This window comes from Schistocerca nitens, chromosome 8 (assembly GCF_023898315.1).
Source record: "Schistocerca nitens isolate TAMUIC-IGC-003100 chromosome 8, iqSchNite1.1, whole genome shotgun sequence".
NCBI lineage: Eukaryota > Metazoa > Arthropoda > Insecta > Orthoptera > Acrididae > Schistocerca > Schistocerca nitens.
In genome coordinates this window covers 423822395-423849609 of record NC_064621.1, presented here as the reverse complement: position 1 = coordinate 423849609, position 27215 = coordinate 423822395, and the positions used below count along the sequence as shown (strand labels likewise).

Sequence of the window (27215 nt, the reverse complement as noted above, 5' to 3'; positions counted from 1 at the left end):
AGTTTGATGAGATTGTTATTCGGTCTATGGAGGAAGATGTCACTGATACGGATGAAGAAATATACGAAACAGACGACGATTCTACATTAGCCAGCGATCACAGTTCTGCTATCGATAAACAGTATCATTCAGAGGAAGAACTTCACTGAAGTTGTAATGGGGATATGTCTGTTTCTTCAATGAAGTACTTAAAGTGTCTGTTAAAATCGAATGTGTTCTGAGTGGTGATAAGCAAAATGTAGTTCCCAGCAATGAATGTCAATTTGACAGACTTCTTTAGGGTACCTATCGAGTGGAATTTTTCTGTGCAAATTTAAGCCCTGGAATTAAAATCTATTTGGAAATTTATTCTCTGTAGGTATTATATCATTTTTCAGACTGTAAAATTCAGTACCCTGACAGTCCATTTACGTGTAATATTTAAAAGAACCACAAAAAATTATGTGCTTTTTTGTGATAAACAGTAAAATGCTACAGGATTTGTTATTGCAATAAAAGAAACTAGGGGCAATTAAACAACACTTGAATCATTGCAAAAATAAATGTTATACATCATAAATTAAAAATTTAATATGATTTTTGCCTCAAATCTCAGTTCAAATATAGGGGTCCCAGAGACCCTACCTAGTAATGTACGTTCCAGAAATGTCACCTTGCGAGTTAAGGGTTATTGTCCAACTGAACTGTTGACCGTTTAGTTTATAAATTATTCAGGATTTCGTGGAATCTCTTCTTTCGGTTGGTCTTCATGGTGTGTGATTGCATTGTTTCGCATACACTATTCAGAATTCAGGAAAACCGGGAGCATGGGAAGTTATTTGTAAAACTAACTTACTGTGCCCTTTTTCCCACTTCAGACATAACTGCCTTAAAATTTTTTTTACATGATTAGGTTCACGCGATATCAGTCAGTTTTGGCTTAGCCCGTTAGAAAACTGGGAGGTTACTAAAGGCGCGTCAGTGATATTGGTTATTAATTCGGTTCATACAATCTTTAACGTAAAAAAAATATAGGAATGAGCTGCCAGTGACATGCTGCTCTATACTGCGCACCAGATTCTTGATTATTATGAGCTGCTATCCGAGACACCATCGCTGCGGATTCTATTTTAAGTCTAGCTGATATTCTATCAGGGACCGGTGCCTTTTCACTTTGAGCAATCTTGTTTATACAGAACAGCAGCAATAATATCCCTGTTTCTCGTTTGTGTGTGTCCGCGGCAGTCAAACGTTGGATTTCACATCTGCGGCTGAGATTTTGTAACTAGCCACACTGGACGGTGTCTGGTCGTTGCTTCGCAGTGACGCTAGGCGCAAATTGATAACACTGGCGCGGCGCAGCGCGCATTTTTGTAACTCAACAGGTTCAAGTGCGACCGCGCAAATTGGGACGCGACGCGATGGTGACGTGACACGCTCCTGCGCCAGGTCGTGTGGCGTTGTGTTGCGGCACAGTTTCTCGCGCCGCGCGCCACGTTAATATCACTGCGGGAGGGGTTAGGCGGGGAGCGGGAAAGCGGTCCTGCCATGTGCACCCTCAGCTAACCCGCATATGGGCAGTGCTAGTGTTGGCCTTCCGTAAGATGTTTCCTTATTACTGAACCTCACTGCCATTGAATAGTGTTTCGTTCTTCGCCATTTAAGCTCTCGATCTTTTTTCATTAGTACATTATAGTTTTCAGTTGTTTATATGTATATAGTTTTGCTGTTTCATTTCGTTACTGTTTTTCTTTGTCCAGAACCATGCACAATTCAGTGATTGGTAAGTTACTAGGCACTGGGATTATATCTTCTGATTCACAATTTCTTAAACTTACAAGAAGGGAGAGAAAGTTCATCGTGAGGACAGTGAAATAGAAAGAAAATTATAAAATAATTCGGAAAAGAAACAGGGCCTAAAATTTTAAATATTGTACACTGAAACCAGGTTGACTACGTGCTATCTGCGCTGATATTTCTGTACTATCCGCTAATAATTCCAAAAATGGAAATTTCCAAAGATCTATCCTCTTCGTGCTTCTGCTATGAAGTGACCAAGATCTGAAGTATATGAGTTTCGCTGTGATTACTTGCTTATGGATGTAATAAGAGTTCTTACACTACATGCACGTAGACATTACACAGTCACTGTAAGCTAGAAACAGCCGAGAAACCTCTCTCAATTACAATATTTTAATTGTTGTGTAGTGTAGAGAAAAAGCGTTTCAGTTGTTATGTATAGGGGAACTCGGAGCGGAACGGGATACTTAATGTTTCACAATTTCTAAAATGAGGGAACACAAGGAAACACTTCTTAACGTGATAAAAAAACACCTTGTTGTATAACCTAATGTACCTTATTTTAAAATCACTTAAAACAATGCATTTTGCATTTTTTACAATATTTCAAAGATAGTCTTGCATACTTCCCGTTCCGCCCCACCCACGGGGCAGATTGGGATAAGGGTATTTTTTGTCAAATTATTGCATAAACGTTGAATTTTAGTTAGGAATATCGTATTAAACTATGACAAAATGTTGTATAACAGGCATTTCAGACTAAGGAATGTGTAATTTGAACAGATAAAAAGTCAGTCTTCAAAATAAGAAAATATTTTAATGTCATTCTGAAAAAGGTACAATGCTTAATAACCATCAAACCACTAACTACTAGCCCTTTCGACAATAGTTACAAATCAGTATTTCCTAATCATCTTCACTGTCTGTTCCAGAACATGAATTGTGTGCCCACTCTGGCATGCGACCCAGCCCTTATTAGAAAAGGAGTAGAAGTCCCCACAGTAGAGACACTCAGTATCCTCTCTCTCTCTGAGTCTCTCTTCTCCATCATCTTCTTCCTTTTATTTTTATTAAGGTCTTTGATGTCCTCTGTTCTGGTTTTTTTGGCTGTACAGTTTGTTATATTTGCCTTAAGTTGCATTGCACCTGACGTCTCTGTCCTGACATTGTTCATATTTGTGCACCCTCCTCCTTTTTGTAGGCCTACTTTACGTGCGACAGCATTCTGCAGTTCCTTCCTATACGGAAAAACTGTTAATACGACGGTTTTTTCCTTTTCGTCTTCTAGTCCGCCGAGTATTTTGACAGATTACTGGGATTAGTGAGATTAGTGGGATCTCCTCGGGCGATATATGGAAAGCTGAGCTGTTCGGCGAACATAGCTGGTTGGGAGAGTCTGGCATCCATGAACATCCAGGCTGGGTTTGTTTTGTACTTGCATCAAAATATGACGGGACAGAGTGGGACACTGTCCCATTCTGCACCGTCCCGTTCCGCCCCAAGAGCACTTTTGAGGTTGACAACTTTTATGGAGTCTAATAGCCGACGTATTTAAACGTTAAACGCATTAAATAAATAAAGTATAACAAATTCTATGAATTTGTCATTTTAGGGTATACTATTAACAATTAACAGCTTACCTGGCTTTGAAATTCACCAAACGTTACAACAACGCAAGCGGTAACATGACGGACAAGAATTCACTTAGATCTCGCACTTCAAACTAAATCAGAATGGCTGCCCTCACTTACCTTCCATTCAGAAAAATAGTTACGTGCCCATACAACAGGTTGCAACACTTTCCAGTCTAGAAATGAGCAATTTCCCATTGTGACCCGCTATCCCATTCTGTGCCGAGTTCCCCTACGGTGTCATCAAATGGTTCAAATGGCTCTGAGCACTTGGGACGTAACATCTGACGTCATCAGTCCCCTAGACTTAGAACTACTTACATCTAATTAACCTAAGGACATCACACACATCCATGAGCGAGGCAGGATTCGAACCTGCGACCGCAGCAGCACCGCGCATCCTGACTAAAGCGCCTAGGGCCACTCCGCCACAACGGCCGGCCACATGATATCTTCCTCGATAAATTAGTTAAGCAACAGTCTACACAGGTGAGGAATGTATTCAATATTAGTCCGAAAGTATATTCCTGGAAGAGTCTTGCGATATCATATACACACATAAAAAAAAAAGTTTTGCATCACCTCGTTTCCGAGAGTGCCGGAACCTGTATAGACAATTGGAATGGTGATAAACATAAACATCGTTTCCGCTCTTTTTATTGCTCATGAAAACCACACATTGTACCACCATATAGCGAGAACTTCAGATGTGGTGTTGTGTACATAGTCCCGCGTAGTCAGCGCGTACACAACTTTCCCACTAGAGCGCGCCCCGCTAAGCACAACAGCGCAGGCGCAGCGCTCGTCCGTCTCCGCAATACGAGATGGCGCTGTCTTAGAGACGCACCAAATTCTGCTTCCCATGATCCGCGTATTAATATGTAACGCAGCCAATGAGATTTCTGCTAACGTAGAACCGTTTCTCCTCGCGGATCACACTCGCGTAGTGATACCTGAACGCGCGAGGTATTATAACGAGTGTACAGACCTCCGATTAGTCAGTCTGCATTAGTCTGCATTTGTCTGCATTAGTCTGTAGTCAAGTTCAGTCTGCGCCTAATAAGATTATCATATTCCTGTACATAGCCATGAAGAGAAATGTATAGACATTTTGTCAAGTATCAGAGATATGTGAGAAAAAGATTAACGTGCCAAGACCAAGGGAACTTCAGACTGTCAATTGTAAACAGCATCCAGAATCAAGTTACGTAATATCTATGATTTTTATTATTTTGATAAATGTGTATGAAAATTAATCAAGTTCTGTTTAAAGTTGGTCACCGTCAATCTGCTACTCTAAGCGTACAAGTGGCATTTCCATCGTCTGACCTAACGGCAGAAGATAAACACGCCACGATAAGACCACGAGACATATTGCTGACATTCGCCTACTTCGTTAGAGCGACAAGTCAAATAATCTGATGGTATGTGTACCGAAGGTCTTACAGTACGCTCACCACAGGTGGTGGTACAGATTTCTGTACACACCGGTACCTCTAATGCCCAGTAGCACGTCCTCTTGTATTAATGCATGCCTGTATTCATCGTGGCATACTATTCATAAGTTCATTGTCCCACTCCTCACCGGCGACTCAGCGTAGATCCCTCAGAGTAGCTGGTGGGTCACGTCGTCCATAAATAGCCCTTTTCAATCTATCTCAGCCTTTTCGATAGGGTTGATGTCCGGAGAACATACTGGCCAGTCTAGTCTAGTGGTGTCGTTATCCTGAAGGAAGTCATTCACTAGACGTGCACGATGAGGGCGCGAATTGTCGTCCATGAACCATATGCTGCCTATATGGTTGCACTATCGGTCAGAGGATGACATTCTCGTATCGTACTGCCGTTACTGCGCCTCCCATGACCACCAGCTGTGTACGTCGGCCCCACATAATGCAACCCCAAAGCAGCTGGGATCCTTCACCTTGGTGCACTCGCTGCACAGTGTGTCTAGGGCGTTCCTACAAACATGTCACCGAAGATTGCCTGGTTAAAGGCATATGCGACACTCATCAGTGATGAGAACTTGATGCCAATCCTGAGCGGCCCATTCGGCATGTTGTTGGGCCCATTTGTACCGCGCTGCATGGTGTCGTAGTTGCAAATACGGACCTCGCCATAGACGTCGGGAGTGAAGTTGCGCATCATGAAGCGTATTGCACACAGTTTGAGACGTAACACTACGTCCTGTGGCTGCACGAAAAGCATTATTCAAAATGGTGGCGTTGCTGTTGTGTTCCTCCGAGCCATGATCTGTAGGTAGCGGTCATCCACTACAGTAGTAGCCCTTGGGCGGCCTGAGCGAGGCACGTCATCTTCAGTTCCTGTCTATCTGTACCTCCTCCATGTCCGAACAACACGACTTTGGTTCACTCCGAGACGCGTGGACTCTTCCGTTGTTGAGAGCTCTTCCTGGCGCATAGTAACAATGCGGACGTTATTGAAACGTGGTATTGACCGTCTAGGTATAGTTAAACTACAGACAACACGAGCCGTGTACGTCGTTCCTGGTGGAATGACTTGAACTAATCGGTTGTCGGAACCCCTCCGTCTAATAGGCGCTGCTGATTCATGGTTGATTACATCTTTTGGCCGGTTTAGTTACACCTCTGAACAGTCAAAGGGAATGTGTCTGTTATACAATATGCACAGTCAACGTCTATCTTCCGGAGTTCTTGGAACTGGGGTGATGCAAAACTTTTTTGTGATGTGTGTATTTAATCTACTGAAATGTATTGATGACAAGACAGGCCTACATTCATGACAATATTTTCTCGAACGACGTGAAATCTTTTCCATACAAGGCACAACTGGCTAGCTCCCGCAATCCTCACACAGTTCACAACAGGCCAGCGTCCGCTGTCGTGTCGCGCAAATTATTCTCATCTGCTGACACTCCACTGACCATCAGTCTGTGCGATAGACCAGTTGTTTACTTTTCTGAATAACAACTATTCTGTTCGCGAATCGCACATTTTCAGTTTGGCATGTGCGCGTCAGTACACCTGAAGTATACGATCGTCAATGTTTTAACATTGCTCAAATGAAGAACTGGAGTAAAACCCTTTGGTAAGTTTCTATTCCAGTCGTTCAGTGTTAAAAATACGAAGGGTTACCAGAATTCAACCCAAATTACAAGAGAATTGGCGTTTTATTTTAGTGTGAACTGCTAATCTTCTGCCATTCGAAGAAGCATCACGATTTTCGAGTAACGGCTACACAACTCTTGTTATCAGGTTTAATTATGCTTATTTTGCCAAAACGCGGTACAATTTGCACACACTGATCTTGCAGAAGCTATTGCAACGGAATACTGAAACAGGGTTTCTTATTAAACAAGAAATTGGCAACCAGAGAGATCAACGGCTTACAGAAAGCCTCACTGTGTCGGTTTGCAGTAACCCAAGTGAAGAAATTTCAAATATTTTTTTACACTAGGAAATTCTTATTTTACTAGCTATGTGATGACTCTTAAAGGTTACAGTCGCTGGAGTGAAAAAATAAAATGAAATAAAATAAAAACTACAACTTCTGATACATCGTCGTAGATAAGAAATTTCGATGTGTTAACAATCTGGCTAAATGTTGTCCTCCGTGTGTGTTATCATTTGCCAAATTCTCGTTTCGATGGCTGGGGCTGCTTAGGAGCCATGAGGGCTGCCACGAATGTTCCGTTCTCGCGGACGACCGATTGAGAGTGAGCGCACCACGTACGATCCTTTTCCTGGAGATCGGAGACAATTTGAGACCTCCTCCCAAGTATAAAAGGAAATTCAGTGTGTTAGCTAAATTTCATATGCAGCAACATATGTTGTACTACGGACCAAACGCAAAGTCTTGGGGATCCCCATATTTCATTTCAAACTTATCGAATTTTGCGCAGTCTCTTATTTAAAAGGGCGTGTCACATTAAGTATGACCATTGGAGCTTCGCCTCGTGTCTGGCATATAGTGCCACAAGTAATGCAGCAATCAGGTATTTGTAATGAGAGTTTCTGAGAAATCGTTTGGGAAACATTACAGGGTGCGCGCGCTTCGATTCTGTCAACACAGAGCGACGCCAACCGACGAGTTCAAAGAATGTGTACGCATCTCACTACGCGCAGGACCAGCGAGGTATGTGCGGAATGCGCGCAACGCGCTGTAGTGTCGTGTCATCTCACACGTGCTATACGCGTCTCAGTTAGCACTTAGCCTCAAGATGCGTTGCGAAGAGACTGTAATTCCCTCGCCGAGAGGAGGGGCGGAATTGCATTTGAGTCCCTCCCTCTTCTTATCCGTTTTATGACCCTCTCATGGGGCCATTCCCAGGCGCTATAAGTGGAAAGTATTTCGCCATTTCCATGGCCATTTCTCGTAAAGAGGCTAAAAGGGTTCTCAAAACGCATCGTGCAATTTTTATCCATTTCGACAGTGTAATCGTCGTTTCTGTGCAAACCTTATGTGCTTGCCACAGATTCATTACTTTTTTTTAAGTGCGTCGGCGACAGTCTGTATCATAGTTATTTTAAGTGCGCATAAGCTTCCCCCTTCATCATGAATACAGATGGAATGAACTGATTAATTAGAAGATTTTTACTTCCCTTCCATCCGCAGTTTAAAGGAGGAGGTACCTGGCTCCTATTCCAGTATTTAGTAAATAGACGAATCGCTTGCTGACCCATCCAGAGGGTCACCTTCTGCTACATTTCGGAAAAGGAAGTCGGTAATCAGGAGCACGTGGAAGCTCAATACGCCATTTTCTGTTGCCTCAACTGCCTACTTACAGTACAGGAAGGTGGGGTTGTTACCCAACCACCCCCCCCCCTCCCTCCCGAGCCAGCCCAACCCCATCTCATCGTTCGCCGTAACTCCCACACCAATTGACAATTCCAGTCCAAGAGTAACAAAAGCAACTACAGAAAAACTTCCCTTAAGGGAAACTTCCCAATTGTGAACTCCATTCATCAGCTGACATTTAAAATTCCTCTCTTGGTAAAACTCTTCCGAATAGCAGACATTATCAGTAACGGACGCGGACTCTAAAGTGAATATCCCAACAACAGTTAAAACTTCCAAATAACGGACAAGCGTGAAAACGACTAGTGGAGGTTACCAGGCAACAGTGACAATCATGCATGCCCCAACAAGACGCTGCGTGGCACGCCGCCACTGAGAACAGTTACAGCTGTTGCTTTTAGCAGCTTCGATGCTGCCGCGAACAGCTTGATGATGGCGCCACTGTTGTGCTGACTTCACATGCTGACTTTTCATGTGCGCCGATACACTGCTTCAACCAGTGTTTCCCCAGAGGTAGAGCCAGCGAGAAGCCTCTCTCAGTGGCTCCGTATAAAGGAAGCCTAAAGAGCACACTGTTACTGACTTCAAGGGAAAGAGTTTATGTACTGTAATGCTAAGACGTCACAAAAACGGAAACCGCTGAATGAAAAGATCGAGATAATCAATGTCTGTGAGAAGGAAAACTTAATTTTAGAGATATGGCCAGGAGGGAAACAAAACATCAGTGACATATTAAGAAATAAAAATGGCATTTTGAAATCGTGGAGTGGCAATGGGCTTTGATGATCTTACCAGTAAAAGCGCTTTTCCCAAAAGAACAGGCTTAAATGTTGACAATTTGACTTTTGAATGGTTCTGCCTTGCTCGCAGTAAAAACTTGTCAGTTAGAGATCCTTTGATCCGCGATAAAGCACTTGCAATTGCCAAGGAATTAGGGTTTAACGATTTTAAAGCGTCTGTAGGTGGCTTGACAAATTTAGGAGTAGATACATCATCTCCTTTCAAACTGTGTATGGTTAATCCAGTTCATTGGACGGAAACATCGTGTCAGACTGGAAAGAAAAGATAGCAGGAGTTTGAGACGGTTACGAAGAAACAACGGCCCTGAACGGTGAAAGATATTCAGGAGGCAAATTTGAGACTCACTCTCCTTCTGTGCGTTAATATGATGGGCGAATCTGAAAGACTTTTAATTTATGGTAAGGTTGCGAAGCCTCGATGTTTTAAGGACATTGACTTGAGTGAACTGAATGTTGAGTAATATGCTAATAAACGATCTAGGATGATGAGAGCAGGAATAACTGAATGGTTGCTGGCGACTGATGGAAGAATGGAAAGACAAAGAAGGAAAGTGATTTTGTTTGTGGGTAATGCCTCTTTCCACTACGATGTTGCACCAAAAAACTTGAAATTAATGTTTATGACACCAAAATCAACTTCACTTTGCCAACTGCTGGGTCATGGGATTATACAATATTTCGAAGTGTTTTACAGGCAAAAAGTGTTGACACATATTTTGAGTCGAATGGAGATTGTGGAATCTGGAAATGAACTTGGAAAATCAATTAGTGTTTTGCATGCAATTCTGTGGATTTCTTAAGCCTTAAAACAAGTAACATACTATACAACACGCAACTGTTTCAAGATGGCACGGTTCATTTTTAATGACCATGCTTCAACGATTGACCACCATGCCGAAGGAAACAAGCTCAACAAACATGATCATGATCTCCTCACTTTAGTAGAGGAATTTAGTGGATATGAGTGATGTGCCAATACCGATGATGCACAGTTCACAGAAACTACATCAAGCAGCGTAAGTGGATTCACACAAGAACTTCATCTAGAAGGATATGGTGAAAATGTGAAGAATGGACCACAAAATGGAAATGGAAATGGCGTAACTGAACCGGTCTGTACCCCACTTTCGGGTAATCAAGCATTGGAAGAGGTAAGAAAATTGAAACACAATATTTTAATTGGAAGTGATGAAGAGAGATTCAGTTTAATGTTAGCAGTTGAAACACTTATTAAGAAGACAATGATAAATAGCCCCTGGTTCAGGAAAAAGGTGATTATTTCAATCTAACCCTCCACAACGCATGAAAGAAACGTTAATACTGCATTATACTAGCGTACGGGGATTTGTTTACTTGAATAAAGGTAAATACTCGCTACTGAACTTATACAGTAGTACAGCACTTTTCTGTTTGTAGTATATTAAATTTATTGTACTGTATAATGTATTTTATTTTTTTCATAGGAGATTTTTTAAGAGCTGACATTTTTATTTTCCCCACAGATGTCCATTATTCAGAAATTTTACTGTATTTAGAACCAATAATGCTGTTTAGTGACACAACCCTTTATAAACCAACAATATAGTTAAGTATTTGTCTTTTTCAACTTTGCCAACATCTAAATAATGTAAATAAAAGTGTGTGAAGTTTAAGCAGCATCTATAAGTCTTTCTGTGGGCTGTATAAATATCTACCTCGTATCCGCCACCTACAACTACAAACATCTAGAAGCTGAATTTACAGCCTGTTTCATACATGATTACTTCCCTTCGCTGTTTACATTTGTTTGTTTCATTCAACAAATATTAAAGTTCCAAACCTGATCGTATTTATGAATCCACGATTGACAGCATTTTCATTGCTTATTTTTATTACATTTCGAATTCCTTACACCAGCGGAAAACAAACGGTTGTCCGTCCCTCTCCATTTTTCATACGCTCCTCAGTGGTCTTAAAGAGGAGTAGGTGAGTGGTACGGGTGACGCGCTCACAAATTCCTTATCACGACATTATATAAAAAGTAACCAGCATAAAACGCTTCGCGACATTTAACTGTCGATGAATGATGGATATGTAACTTTATTGCGTTCTTGAAATGATTAATTTTTCATGTCCTAAATGTGAGTGGCCCACCCAGATCAGAAGCCACACCCGTTAGCACGCCGGTGGACTAAAAACGAGGGCTGGTTTGCGAGCCAGCCTGGATGTGGTTTTTAAGCCGCTTCCCAAATCCGACTAGTTAAATACCAGGGTGGTACCCAAATCCCACCTCAGTTGCAAGATTCGCAAACACCTCTAACAACAATCTCACCTTTCCTCGTTCGATAATATTAAACGCACATAGATGGGGTACACAAATTCCTGGGGTGAAAGGGTGGCGATAGGAGAGGCATTGGGCCACCCTCGACCACTAACATTTCCATACCCAGCTTAGCATGCCGAGTCCGTGAGGAAACGGGATAAGGCCAGGAGTAAAAGGGGAGGTCCTAACTGTGATCGACTTATGAACGATGAATATAGGAGTTCATAGTTTGATGGTGGTCACATCAACAGAATGAGTGACAGTTGCCTCTCTACTTTACAAACAAATGGGATGAAGTTGTATATAAGTACTTCAGGGAAGCAGTATGATTGCGGGAGCATGCGTACCTAAAATATTCCAAAACGTCGCATATAAAAAGGGTGTTTTTCGGTGCTCATACCTCGGGTTCTATTGGTGATTAAAAGGAATATTGAAGTGTTTTGGATATACCTTGGGCTAAAGACCATTTGTATTCCCAATTCCCTACAGAAGGATCTTTTTAGTGTCACTATCCTACACTAAAGGCTCGAAGTATGAGAATTACACATTTCCTCATTCTTAGGCAAATGGAGCAAATTGGTTGGTTCTTTTCGCATTTGATCTGATCTGCGGTGAACTTCATGGTACTACGGCGGCACGGTTCCTCGGTAAACCACACCAAAACATTTTTTGTGCTATTTTCGTCGCCACCAGCGCAACAAAACTCAACGGAAGACTCCAAGAGGGCTATGCACAGAAAATGGCTCAAAATTGTATGATATTTTCCTAAGATCCCGATCTCGAAAAACCACGAAAATTTTCTTGATATTTTTATCCGCTTCCAAGACTCCGCTAAAAGACTCATTTCACATTTCTCAGCACCCTTAAAAATTTTACCAGTAATTTTGGGATTGCGCTTTTTTATGCTGAGAGAGAAGGGGGAAATGGCAGTGGCAAAGAGACTGGAAAGTAATGAATACTTAAAAGTAATTGGCCGTTTTTGTGTTATAAATAGAGCAAAGGAGACAGTGGCAGTGTGGGAGAAATAGAGGAACACAGTAGCAGTAAAACATAGTTGACTGTCACAGAATAGTGCTAGGAAAACAGCGAAGGAGGCAGTGCCAGTGATAATGATAGAGACAGAGTTATGACAATGACAATGAGAAAGAGATAGTAACAGAAGAGGCAGCAGTAGTAGGAAGGAAAGAATGAGATATTAGCAGTGAGAGTAAGAGGGAGACAGCGATAATGAGAGGAGACTATAGTAGTAGTAGGACAGAACGTGGGGGGGGGGGGGGGGTGGCTGCGATACAGGAGACAATGACAGAGAGATACAGAGAGACAATGACAGTGAGATTGGCTGAATGAGTGAGTGAGGGAGACCATCTGGGAGATGGTAGGTATGACATGCCGACGTAAACTGTTAAGCCTGTACTCTATGACCACTGCCCACAGCAAAAGCGGTGGCGTGACGCAGTGAGGAAAGCACTTAAGTGCGGCAGAGACGGATGGGGAATTATTCTATAAAGAGGGGAATCAGTCTAAGGGCTGCACATGAGAAGATTCACTTACATAAGCGACTTTATGTATACATATTGCAGCAGCGAGTGAAAATTTGTGTCAAGTTCAGGAACCGAACCCTAGTCTTCTGCTTACTAGGCAGGGCTCGATTCCCGGCCTTAGTACAAATTTTCACTAGCTGCTACACTCTGTATACATAAAATCATATCTTTATGAGGCCAGTGAAATCTCTGAAATTGTATCATTTTATCTGTAAAAGCAAATTCGATAAATGACAGATTATGGCTCAGTGACTGGGATCGGGCGGCACAGAAACGGCGAAACTGGTCGTCTGCACGCATGTCTCTGTCATGAGAATCTATGGAAAGGGGACGAAGGACAGTGAAACTTCTAGTCCGCGAAAATCTGTTGGACAGCCATGTCTCATCGTATAACAGTGAGATCAGTGACTCCCCGCGCTACAAAGCAGGATAGGCCGTCATTTCTAGAAGGTCTGACGACAGAGAACGTTGCGTGTGCAGCCTCAGATGTTTCGAAGCAAGAGAAAGATGGACGAAAGAATATATAGAGTGTCTATATAAGATGGCTCAAATACAATATGAAATCGCGACTGAAGAGGAGGAAAATGTGCCGGAAGATGGAATGGGGTACAGCACCTTCGAAGCAGAAGTACAATAGACACCGAAGGGGATGACGAATGGGATCATATGTAGAATCGATGACTAGCCAAAGAAGTGTTTAAGAGTTTGGGAAACAGGGAAAGGAAAGGATAAAAAATCTACTTCTGTAATTAAATATACGATCAATGGGTATGGCATCATGATGTTCTTGCAGCCGCTGATACCAACTGAGAAAAAGAAAAATACCAAAAATAGCGAGGAGCGTAGAACTATCAGTCTAATATCTGATGCAGCTCAAGTATTGCTAAGAGTTCTGAATACAAGGCTATATGGCAAGTTGGAAAGATGGATTGGGGAGGAACAGATCTCAGATTTAGGAGAGGAAAAGGAAAAAGAGATGCTGTTGTCTAGTTCAAAAAAATGGTTCAAATGGTTCTGAGCACTATGCGACTTAACTTATGAGGTCATCAGTCGCCTAGAACTTAGAACTAATGAAACCTAACTAACCTAAGGACATCACACAAATCCATGCCCGAGGCAGGATTCAAACCTGCGACCGTAGCGGTCGCTAGGTTCCAGACTGTAGCGCCTAGAACCGCACGGCCACTACGGCCAGCTGTCCAGTTCAGAATCATAGAATAGGTATATTGATAAAGGTATAGAAATTTGTGCTCCTTTTATTGATTTAGAAAAAGCTTTTGACATAGTGCAATGGAGCAAGTTGATGGATATTTTGAAGAAGTAAGGATCAGGTTGGAAATGGAGACTGCAGAACAGAATCTATATTTACAACGGAAAGTATGAATAAGGATAACAAATGAAGTGTCTGAAGCTAGCAGCAATGGAAGGGCACTAGAAAAAGTTCTTGTCTCTCCCCTTTAATGTTCAACTTATACCTGGAAGAGATTATTGCGAAAAACTTGGATGGAAAAATAATGTTTTTTTTTTTTTTTGGAAAGAGAATATTACGAATCATTTTTGCTGATGACATCATATTTGTGGCAGAGAGTGAACGAACTGTAAATAAAATGCTAAGACATGTGAATGAAGCTTGTGTGGTTCATGAGATGAGAATCAAGGCAGTAAAAACAAAGAGCAGGTAATCGGCAAAGGAAGGAGGTCAACAAATTTTAACATCAGACAAGTTATTACATGCCAAGTAAGGGCATTAAAATATTTATAAAGTACAGGGTGATTCAAAAAGAATACCACAACTTTAAAAATGTGTATTTAATGAAAGAAACATAATATAACTTTCTGTTATACATCATTACAAAGAGTATTTAAAAAGGTTTTTTTTTTCACTCAAAAACAAGTTCAAAGATGTTCAATATGGCCCCCTCCAGACACTCGAGCAATATCAACCCGATACTCCAACTCGTTCCACACTCTCTGTAGCATATCAGGCATAACAGTTTGGATGGCTGCTGTTATTTCTCGTTTCAAATCATCAATGGTGGCTGGGAGAGGTGGCCGAAACACCATATCCTTAACATACCCCCATAAGAAAAAATCGCAGGGGGTAAGATCAGGGCTTCTTGGAGGCCAGTGATGAAGTGCTCTGTCACGGGCTGCCTGGCGGCCGATCCATCGCCTCGGGTAGTTGACGTTCAGGTAGTTACGGACAGATAAGTGCCAATGTGGTAGCGCTCCATCCTGCTGAAATATGAATTTGCAGCTCTCTGCTAGCTCTGCGAGTCGATTTTCCTGGGCTGCGAACAAATGCTTGCTGGATGCGTGCTACATTTTCATCACTCGTTCTCGGTCGTCCAGAACTTTTCCCTTTGCACAAACACCCATTCTCTGTAAACTGTTTATACCAACGTTTAATACACCTCCTATCAGGAGGTTTAACACCATACTTCGTTCGAAATGCACGCTGAACAACTGTCGTCGATTCACTTCTGCCGTACTCAATAACACAAAAAGCTTTCTGTTGAGCGGTCGCCATCTTAGCATCAACTGACGCTGACGCCTAGTCAACAGCGCCTCAGGCGAACAAATGTACAACTAAATGAAACTTTATAGCTCCCTTAATTCGCCGACAGATAGTGCTTAGCTCTGGCTTTTGTCGTTGCAGAGTTTTAAATTCCTAAAGTTGTGGTATTCTTTTTTAATCACCCTGTATAATCACTGATGACTTGACATACCATCAACAGGTGAAAACTAGCACTGCCATTGCGAAGGAAGCATTCAATAGGGATAGTGACAAGTTAGAAAAAGGTACAAGCAAAATTCTTGGCAAGTATTTTGTCTGGAGTGTCGCACTCTGTGGGGCAGAAACATGGACACTGATATGAGAGGATAAAAAAAATAGCATCAATCATTAGAAATGTGGATGTGGAGGAGAATGGAGAGCATAAATTGAACAGAAAGAATGAGTAACTATAGGGTGTTAGTAAAGTTCGGTGAGAGGAGAAGACTGTTGCAGGATATAGGAGAAAGGAAGAAGAACTGGATAGGATATGCATCGAGGCGGGAGAGCTTTCTAACAGAAGATTTGGAAGGTCCAGTTGTGGGAGAAGGCTGAGAGAAAGGAAGAGATACAAGATGATATACGACATAATATGGAAGTGGGAATTAAGCGGACCAGAAGATGACAGCAGAAGATTGGAGAACATGAAGAGATACCATGTGAAAACCTGTCTATGGGCAGAATATAACCTAACCTAACCTAACCTAACCTAACATATATATATATATATATATATATATATATACAATTGGTTAGTTTTGTAAATATTATTTGTTGCCTAGGGGAAACTATGCTATCGAACGATTACATCGATAGGTCGTGTGGAGAACCAAAGTGTTTAGGACCTTGGGTAGTGTTAACTCTGCCGCGTGGAGCGCGGGCAGAGCAGAGTCTGGCTGGAGTAGGGCGGTGCAGCAGGTGTGTTGAGTGACGCTCCCGCGAGTTGCCGCGCATTCGGGGTTTGGCAGCATGTAATTGCGCTCGACTTGCTATGTTAGTCTCTGGCACGGTGTTGCGGACAGGAAACATTAGCTGGCACACATCAAGAGCCCGTTTCGCCTGGTGACCGTGTCGAGGAGAAGGCGCGCCAACATCCAGCTTCTACAACAGCGGCAATAAGTGATTGTCGCCACCTCCTCGATCGACGACTTCAAACCTTCAATCAACCAACAAGGAAGACTGAAAGCACGTAAAGTTTTAGAACTGTATGGCAGACCTCAGAATTTCAAACTGTTCCATTTTCATCATTAAAATACAGCAACTTTGCATAAACCTTTGTTGCCCATTGTCCCAATTGCATAACCAAGCAGGGTCCCTTCCTTTTCCGAAATGAACGCGAGTGTCGTTGAAATTCAAACGCCAGCATTTAAGTAATGTCATTCCATTTCACTGCTACAATTTTAAAGTTAAGTTAAAGTATTCATAGCTGGCTACAATAAACAAACATAACTATATTTAGATTACACAAGCACAAATTAAGAGTGCGAGTTTTGTTACCATATTTTAGCTTACCTGTGACTGCAGCTCAGCTTGTTACGTACTAAATTTTACTATTGTCAATTGTTGAAAATCATTTAATTCAAGTTCAAAGTTAAATCTCTTATTTCCAAATAGCGTAGATTCAAGTTGCTTTTGAGACCATTGTTGAGGTAGCCCAAGACTAACCTTATTTTATTTAATTCCTTAGTGCTTCAGAAACAACGTTCACTATTAATTTCAGTTACTAAATTAACTTTCAATTTTCCGATTTTATTAATTCTTTTGCGAAATTTATTACTTCTGACAAACATTCAGGTTTCACACAACACGTGTCAACCTTCAGTTGCCACGCTTTTAGTGCTAATTATATGTGCATTAACCTCTCTTTTTCACTTATTATAGTAGTTGTCCATAGGACTGGCGACCGTAATTTTCCCCAAATCACAAATATCTAATTAACGCCAGTTAATTGTTAACGTAACGACCGCACATTTACTTTCTTTACTAACTTTACCCTTTTTCAAAATTAATTTACACCAATTTCATTTGCATTATTCCTTTCATTTAGACGTAACCCTTCCTCCATCTTTACCGACAGATTAACTTTGGTGACGAGTGCATTTCCCAAATTTCCATTAGGTACACGCGGTTTAATTTTTGAGTGCCATTAAGGTCAATAAGTGAGGGGGACGTTACAATCACACGCTGTCATCCAGGCGAAATGGTGACTAAACGTGCCCTGCACCTAAAACGCGAACAAGTAAAAGCGACGCTGTGCATTTGGGGAGATTCATGTGGCCCTCTATAAGACGTGTGGTAGTATTGGAAGGTACCATGACACCTGTTAATTACGTAAACATTATTACACCCATCATCGGTAAACTTCCATCCCTAGCGGCTTCCCTGGCAGCAATGGCACGTTCTAGCACGGTATCTGTCCGTTGAGGAGCATGATAGTGCAGACACGCCGTTGTCTGGACCACTAAATACCCCTGATTTGAACCATATGAGAATTGTCTGAGCAGTGTCAGGCGCCTGCTCCGTGTCCACACATCACCGGGCCGTAATGTATTGCTTGACCTGCTCCTAGACGTCTGGTGTCAAATACCTCCTAAAACCTGCCAAGGACATACCGAATTAATGCCACGAAGAATTGTTGCTGCAGGGCGTTACGAAATTGGACCAATACTATTAAGAATGTGATCATAACGTTCAAACACGTCAGAGTATCTAGTGCGTCAGAGAAACTGTTGGACCGTTATGCAGTCGTTTGGGTCAGGTCAAGTTCTCCTGTAGTAGGGTTGTCCGCTTGCGAGGCGACATTGTGATCCACGTGTTTCATTACGGGTGACAGTTGTCTGTCTATCTGTGGGGTATCGGAGTCGGAGCGAGGCGAGCATGCGAAGAACATATGAAATGTATGGGAGATTTCTGCATGGCGGATGGGAAACACCCTATGTCAATTACCCTGGGAGACTTATTCGAGGAGGTGGAACGTAGAGATTGGCGATGTTTTACATCGCCGAGCACGAGAGTGGATTGGTACAGATTAAGCCATTACAGTTACAAGATAACTAAAAAATCTGTTCTGGAGACAATTTACACTGAATCTGAAACGCATATGGACATTACGTTCACCGTATAGCTAACGGATCATTATAACTCTACAGGCTTTCCAGGCGATCTAATGACATCTTGAGTTGTCGGGTGTTCTGCCGGATATCAGCGTCGTACTTGCACGATATTTCGGTCACGTCGCTCGTAACCCTCATCAGGTGCGACCTGAGACTGCTCCTCAAAAAAATGGTTCAAATGGCTCTGAGCACTATGGGACTCAACTGCTGAGGTCATTAGTCCCCTAGAACTTAGAACTAGTTAAACCTAACTAACCTAAGGACATCACAAACATCCATGCCCGAGGCAGGATTCGAACCCGCGACCGTAGCGGCCTTGCGGTTCCAGACTGACTGCTCCTCGAGTGGACCTGGTCCAGTATTTATGCCTATGGCTTTCCCCCTCCACCAACGGCTGCAGGCGCTTCCTCTGTGGTCCGCGCCCATTCCCTGCGACCTGCTGGAGCGTTGCTGCTCCGTTTTCGGTCCGCTGCGGTTCTAGGTGATCCCTCTGCGGTCCGCGCCCACCAGTCCCACTTCTGGGTGTTCCATCTTCGGTCTGGTGCCCCTGACGGACTGCCAGGCGCACCACACCGAAGATGGAACACCCAGAAGTGGGACTGGTGGGCGCGGACCGCAGAGGGAACATCCAGAGCCGCAGCGGACGGAAAACGGAGCGGCAACGCTGCAACAGGTAGTGGTGAGCGGGCGCGGAACGCAGGGGGAACGCTTGGTACCCCAGACCGTAGATGAAACCCCCAGGAGCGGGTTTGGTGTGCGCGGACCGCAAAGGGAACACCTAGAACCGCAGCGGCCGGAAAACGGAGCAGCAACGCTCCAGCAGGTCGCAGGGAATGGGCGCGGACCACAGAGGAAGCGCCTGCAGCCGTTGGTGGAGGGGGGAAGGCCATATGCATAAATACTGGACCAGGTCCACTCGAGGAGCAGTCTCAGGTCGCACCTCATGAAGGTTAGGAGCTACGTGACCGAAATATCGTGCAAGTACGACGCTGATATCCGGCATAACACCCGACAACCCAAAATGTCAACGGATCATTATTATTCAAATGAAATCGGTTAGTAACACCTGAAAAACAAATTCACTTACAATAGTCACCGAATTAGCAATGGATAACGCTCCTGACACGCCACTGTGGTGTATGAATAATTGCACCCTTTTATTAATTAGTCTATGGGCATCCTTTTTCGATAATGAAAATAACTAATTCTATTCAGTCTGTGCACAACTTGAAAAACTCAAAATTCATAAATATTTTAAAGTTGTAGCGTTTTTCTAAATGATAATAGCGCCACATTTATAAATTTGTGTACTTAATATTACGATAATAACCACATCGTGTGGCTCAACAGCCTGCTGCAAGCGTTTCAGTTATCTTCCACTTTCACGACTCGTGTCGCTAACCTACCTCAGTAGTCCCACTGGGCTGGGGAATCGCAACCTACAGTTTAACGTGGAATGAGAACCACGTGTCGCTCCTGGAGAATCTTTATATCGTTGAGAGATGAGATCTAGGTTAGTGGTTGAAAGAAAAATACTCGGTGTCCGACGGGGATTTCGTCCCATGATCTCTCAGCATCCACACAAGTGCTTTAACACTTGCCTAACAGACCTAGCATTTTTAGTATTAATTGACGATGCCTGCCCCTTTACGGAAATAGCGCAATATCATACAAACAATACTAACTGCACCATCTCAAGTGGCCATTAAACTCTGTAAGGATGACCCATCACATCTATACCCAACATAAATTTCAAAATTTTTCCCTTTCTTGTAACAATTATGGTTCTGTCGACGATATATGTATGATGATTGTATTAACCATTTGCTCTAAGACTTAATTTTATGCATTTTATATGTTTGATTTCGTTGGATAAGTTTCATTGAGTAAATCTCGATCCTCTCTGCTGCACCGTGGACGTCACACGATATTGTTGTGGTGAAACCGGTATTTAGCAGTAGAGTCGGGGCCCGTGCTGGACGGAAAGATTGTAAACTACAGGGATGCTAGAAGTCAAAGAAAGCGTCTAATTTAAATGATAGTCACACAGCAACACAATATCAACTTGGGCACAAAGAAGGCAAATCGAAAGAGCAGCTTAGAAACATTATCAATCTGTAGTCGTATGTATTTCATACTTGGAATATTTTCTTGGAAAAGAATCGTTAACTCAACTTTTTCAGAGTGTGTGAATTTTTACGATTCCATCAGAAGCTTGAATCCGTAGCGTAGATAGTTACTTTTATAGTTAGAATAATGTTTTGGGAGAATGTGTCATAATTTTGAACGCATCTATACAAGTTACCAATGACCTTGAACTTGACGATATATTTTCCGATATGATGGCACTTCTGTTGTCAGGTGATACTTGCCCTTGAGATAAGATATACAAATGACTTTGAGGAGGTGTATCATCTAAGAACTGAGGCAATTGCGCTAGTTATATTCAAAGTAACCCCCGTCCCCTCCTCCCCCGCAGATCTTAACACTTCACGTGAGGCACTGCTGGTACGAAATATAAATAACCTGGGGCACACAAGATATAGATGTCCTCAAGAGACTGTGTTAATTTACATATGCTGCTAATGCAACCTTTCCACTCGCCCTCCCCCTCCTACCCATCCATCCCTCCCCCTCCAGGAACAATAAGATTCACGAACATCCTCCCTCACTTTTTGCTTTTATAACTAGAGAACTTGAGTGCGAGGTTTCGTTCTTAAGCTGTACGCCACAGGGGGAGCATCAGGGTGTGGTTAGTTATTAATAACAAATTAATTATGTTGTAATTATATTAAGTCACGTTACTCGAGGTCTAGAGAGAGGGCGAGGGTACTGGTATTTATTATAAATAATAGAAATAGAGTGTAGCATAATTATGTAAGTTTTGCATTTGTGTTCTAGAGAGAGAATCAGGGTTTGTCTGTTTGGTAATATCAAATTAAATTTAGTATTATTACAAAAACAGGAATTCCGTCCTTCGAGGTGTCAGCAGAGATCACACCCAGCATGGTATGTAAGTACTCTCATTTTCTGTATTATTTTTAAATTCTTACGTTTTTCGTAGTTTCCAAAATTTAAACAATTTAAGTATTATTCCATACTTCAGATGGTCCATATACGTATAACAATAGACACATGGCAAATTATGGGAAGGAATTATCTGAAAAACAAAATACGATGTAGCATAGACTCTAAGTGGTAAACAAATACTACAACGCAATAGATAAAGAAAATAAATTCTTGCTACACCATCCTAATATTACTAATGCATGTGTGTGACACAGTTGTGCACTTGTGAAAACGAACAAGATGTCATGGGGATATTTAGGTAAATTTATGAAGTCATGGCAGAACTGTGAGTTTTCTCGAGTTACAAGATTGTCAACCAGAGATAAGATGACCAATATCTGCATCCACTCACCAGTGAAAAGTGAGGCACCTTTATGGTAGGCCACACGTCGAACGTCAACACGTAGTGTCTGACTGCACACACACTGCCCCAACCAAGCAGTGGCCGAAAAAATTGCTTTATTTTAGTTGTAATGGTCTCCGACATAGTGCAGCAAAATTAAACTGTTTCTACATGTTCAGTCATCAACTCCTCGAAGTCACGGCACATCTCCCGCTGCATGAATTATCTTATGTCACAACACATGTTCCACCTTCTTGTCAGTGTTTTCCATATATTCCTTCCCTCGCTGATTCTGCGGAGACCCCCCTCAACCCTACACCCACCGCACATAATTATATAGCACCACATTTTAAATGCTTAGATTCTCTTCAGTTCTGGTTTTCCCAAAGTCCGTGATACACTACCAAACAATGGTGTGCTCTAGACGTACGTTCTCGGAAATTTCTTCCTTACACTTGAGGCCTATGTTGGATACTAGTAGACTTCTCTTGGCCAGTAATGAACCTTTTGCTATTGCTAGTCTGCTTTTTATGTCCCATTTGCTCCGACCAACATGGGTCATTTTGCAGCCGAGGCAGCAGAATCCCTTATCTTCATCTACTGCGTGATCACCAGCTACGATGTTAAGTTTTTCGCTCTTCTCATTTCTACTTTTTCTCATTACTTACGCCATACCTCGATTTACTCTCAATCCAAATTATGTAATCAGTAGACTCTTTATCCTATTAGCAGATCCTATAATTCTTCTTCACTTTCACTGAGGGTAACAATGTCATCAACGAAACTTACAATTGACATTCTTTCACGTTGAATTTTAATCTCACTATTGAACCTTTCGTTCATTTCCATCACTGCTTTTTCGATATAGAGATTGAAAAGTTAAGCCAGTTCGTTCTTGGTCTCCCACTCTCATGATTTCCTCTTGGTTCTGATACATATTACATATTACCCATATTTCGCTGCAGTTTACCCCTATTTTTCTCATAATTTTGAATATTTTGAATCATTTTTCATTGTCGAACGCTTTTTATAGTTCAAAAAATGCTACCAACCTGCCTCAATTTTGCTTCAGTGAACCTCCCATTGTCAGCCGTTACCTCAGAGCTGTTTCTCTGGTGCCTTCATCATTCCTAAAGCCAAGCTAATCGTCATATAACAGATTTTCAATTTTACTTGCAATTGTCCTGTATATTCTTCTTGTCAGGAACTTGGATGCAAGTGCTGTTAATCTGATTGTGCGTTATTGTCACACTTTTCGGCTCTGGCTGTCTTCGGAATCGTACGGATGATGTTTTCCGGAAAGTGTGATGGTGTATTGCCATCTGATACGTTCTACACACAAACGTCAATAGTTTTTTTTTTTTTTTTTTTTGCTCTGCCCCAGAGATTTGAGAAATTCCGATGGAGTGTTATGCATCCCTCAGCCTTATTTGATCTTAAGAGTTACAAATATCTTTCAGATTCTGACTCTAATACTTGATTGCCAACCTCTTCCCTATCGACTTCTGTTTCTTCTTCTGTCACCTTTCTACCGCGTCGTAAGACAAATCCTTCTCTTCGTAGAGGATTTCAGTGTACTCTTTGCACCCGTCTGCTCTCTCTGTGCTTAAGAATGGAATTCCCATTCCACTCTTAATGTTACCGCCCTTTATCTAATTTCACGGGCGGTTATTTAGTCTTTCCTATAACTGGGTCCTCTGACAATCATTTCTTCGTCGATTCCTACATATTCTTCATAGAGCTATTTCGCTTTAGCATCCCTGAACTATGAATTTATTTTATTCGTAACCAACTTCTATCTCTGTTTCCAGAGGTATGGGGTAGCGTCTTTGTCTGGTAATCTAGTGATTTTGTCACCATTTTCAGCTTGATCCTCTATACAAATGTGGATACCCTGAATGACCACTTCAAATTAAGATTTTACCGTATTTTACAGAATTCTTCCATTTTTTCCATTTTCCATACATTTTCATGCTTTTCCATCTTTTCCAAATTTTTTGCATTTTGCAATTTTTCTACATTTTCCATACTATATATATATATATATATATATATATATGTGTCGAATATTCTGTTCGTTTTCCTACACATTTAACACCCACTAGGAGGAACGTAGACGAAAGCATGGGAATATGTTTTAGCAAAACATGTAAAGGAAAATGGTCACAAACCCTCTAAAAGGGAGACGAACATTAAAGGAGTAACAATGAAACACACGTCCTAACCTTACAAGAAAATTGCCACATAAACAAATGAAAAGCCAAAAGAAGTCTGTGGTGTCACCGCCAGACACCACACTTGGTAGGTGGTAGCTTTTAAATCGGCCGCGGTCCGGTAGTATACGTCGGACCCGCGTGTCGCCACGGTCAGTGATAGCAGACCGAGCGCCACCACACGGCAGGTCTAGAAAGACGTTGTAGCACTCGCCCCAGTTGTACAGCCGACTTTGCAAGGAAAGGTTCACTGAAAAATACGCTCTCATTTGCCGAGACGATAGTTAGCATAGCCTTCAGCTACATTTGCTACGACCTAGCAAGGCGCCGTATTCAATTGATATTGAGATTCTATTAATGTATCATCAAGAGCGATGTTCTACAAATGTGGATTAAAGTTAAGTATTCCAGAAGCTACGTACTTTTCTTTATAGCATTCATTACGTATCCTGTTTCAGACCTCACGCCAGCCTGCGTGAGTTTAAGCGCGTGCCTTTCGGCTTCCTCTCATTGTGTCTAGGCTGTCTTGTCTAGACACAACAAAGTCACTCCTAAGTGACCAAGTTAATGTAGCTAGACACTCACTGTTTACATTGATTGATCATTAAAAAAATTTCCAATTGTTAATCACAAATTCCTTTCCCTTACTAAGTATATAAATAAAAAATGCAAGAGGCAAAGAAATAGTACAGTAATTTCGGAAAATGAAAAAATAATAAAAAAAGTGGATACACGCACACACACACACACACACACACACACACACACACACACACACACGGAAAGAGAGAGAGAGAGAGAGACAGGGAGAGAGAGAGAGAGAGTCAGAGAGAGACAGAACTTCCATTAACACACATGTAGGAGAAACAGAAAGGAATTGAAAGCAAACCCTGGGAATGTTGGCAACGATTGCAGAAACGAATGACACTGTAGACACAAAAAGTGGCAGCTAAACTGTGTTGTATTTTGAAAACAGTGACCACAATACAAACGACTTACTTTCAACCAGTTTTAAGCATGCAGGAAACTTGTTTGCCTTGCAATTAACAAATTAGAAGCAATTCGTAAGTAATTTTCCATTCTATTATAAAAACTTCAGTGAACTGCTTTGAAGCTACATCTGCAAACGGAAACCTCTATATGTAAACAAAAAAACTGTAGTATTTCGGTAAATAAGGCCACACATGTCTCGAAGCTCAAGTAATCTAAAAAAACTTAATTTGCAGGTAGCAAAAGACATTTTTCTTTGCAGCCACAGCAATTTACATACAATTGCTGCGTCAATAGCGGCCACAAAACTCATATGCGATAGAGAGGGGCTGAGAAGTCGAAATTGTGAACGTGAGGAAATTTAATATTACATATTTGGATTATGAAAGCCTTCTTACTCTCTCCAAGATACACATTTTAGAAAAAGTTTTGCATCAGTCTGGTTCCCAGAACTCCTGAAGATAGGCATGGACTGTGCATGTTGTATCACAGACACAGTCCCTTTATCTGTTCAGAGATGTCACTGAACCCGCCCAAAGACGTAAACAAACATACATGAGCAGAGCCTACTAGTCAGAGGAGGTCCGACAGCCAATCAGTTCCAGTTATTCCACCAGGAAGGAGGTACACGGCTCGTGTTCTATGTAGTTCAACCACGCCTGGACAGTCAACATCGTGGTTCGCTAGCGTCCGCGTTGTTACTTTGTGGCAGAAAGGGCTCTCAACAGGGGAAGTGTCCAGACGTCTCGGAGTGAACGAAAGCGATGTTATTCGGACATGGAGGAGATACAGAGAAACAGGAACTGTCGATGACTTGCCTCGCTCATGCCGCACTAGGGCTACTACTGCAGTGGATGACCGCTACCTATGGATTATGGCTCGGAGGAATCATGACTGCAAAGCCACCATTTTGAATAATGCTTTTCGTGGAGCCACAGGACGACTCAAACTGTGAACAATGGGCTGCATGATGCGCAACTTCACTCCCGACGTCCATGGCGAGGTCCATCTTTGCAACCACGACACCATGCAGCGTGGTACAAAGGGGCCCAACAACATTCCGAATGGACCGCTCAAGATTGTCATCACGTTCTCGTAACCGATGAGTGTCGCTTATGCCTTCAACCAGTCTTCGGACACCTGTTTGGAGGCAACACAATCAGGCTGAACGAGTTCAGCAAGGTGGAGGTTCCCAGCTGTTTTGGGGTGGCATTATGTGGGGCCGACGTACGCCGCTGGTGGTCATGGAATGCGTCGTAACGGCTGTACGATACGTGAATGCCATCCTCCTACCGATATTGCAACCATATCGGCAGCATATTGGCGAGGCATTCGTCTTCATGGACTACAATTCGCGCCCCCATGGTGTACATCTTTTGAATGACTTCCTTCATGATAAAGACATCGCTCGACTAGAGTGGTCAACATGTTCTCCAGACGTAAACGCTATCGAACATACCTGGGATAGACTGAAAAGGGCTGTTTATGGACGACGTGACCCACTAACCATTCTGAGGGATCTACGTCGAATGGCTGTGAGAAGGGGACAATCTGGACCAAGAGATTGTATGCCACGTGTATTGTGGATAGTATGCCACGACGAATACAGACGTGCATCAAATCAAGGGGGCGTGCTACTGGATATTAGATGTATTGGTGTGTACATAAATGTTGACCACCGCCCCTGATGGTCTCGGCGTATGAAGGCACAACACGCAATGTGTGGTTTTTATGAGCAACAAAAGGGGCGGAAATGATGTTTATCTTGATCTGTATTCCAATTTTCTGTACAGGTTCCGGAACTCTCTGAACCGAGGTGATCCAAACTTTTTTTGATGTGTGTGTATATGAGTTGCAAGTCGTGTGCTTTTGCAGTTTTATAATATTTGCAAGGTAAAGCAGAATGATTCCGTAAAATAAAAGCTATACGAAAGGACGAAATATTAACGCCACAACGAAAAAATCATGAGAAGTTCTCTGAAAAATGATACAAGGGTCCTGTAGCATTTTTTTGGACTCTTCAGTGTAACATATTGCCACTGTGCGGAAGGTAATGCCCATCACCGCTGATCCATCGGGACCACCGGGTATCGAGCAAGTG

At 42.2% G+C, this 27215-nt stretch overlaps 1 protein-coding gene across 1 annotated transcript in view; it reads right to left on the bottom strand.

Annotated features, from left to right (window-relative positions):
• LOC126198962 (neuropeptides capa receptor-like) overlaps positions 1-27215 on the bottom strand; it is a gene marked incomplete at its 3' end in the record, with an annotated part of 1187493 nt that overhangs the window by 645228 nt on the left and 515050 nt on the right. The gene's annotated exons all lie outside the window — the stretch shown is intronic.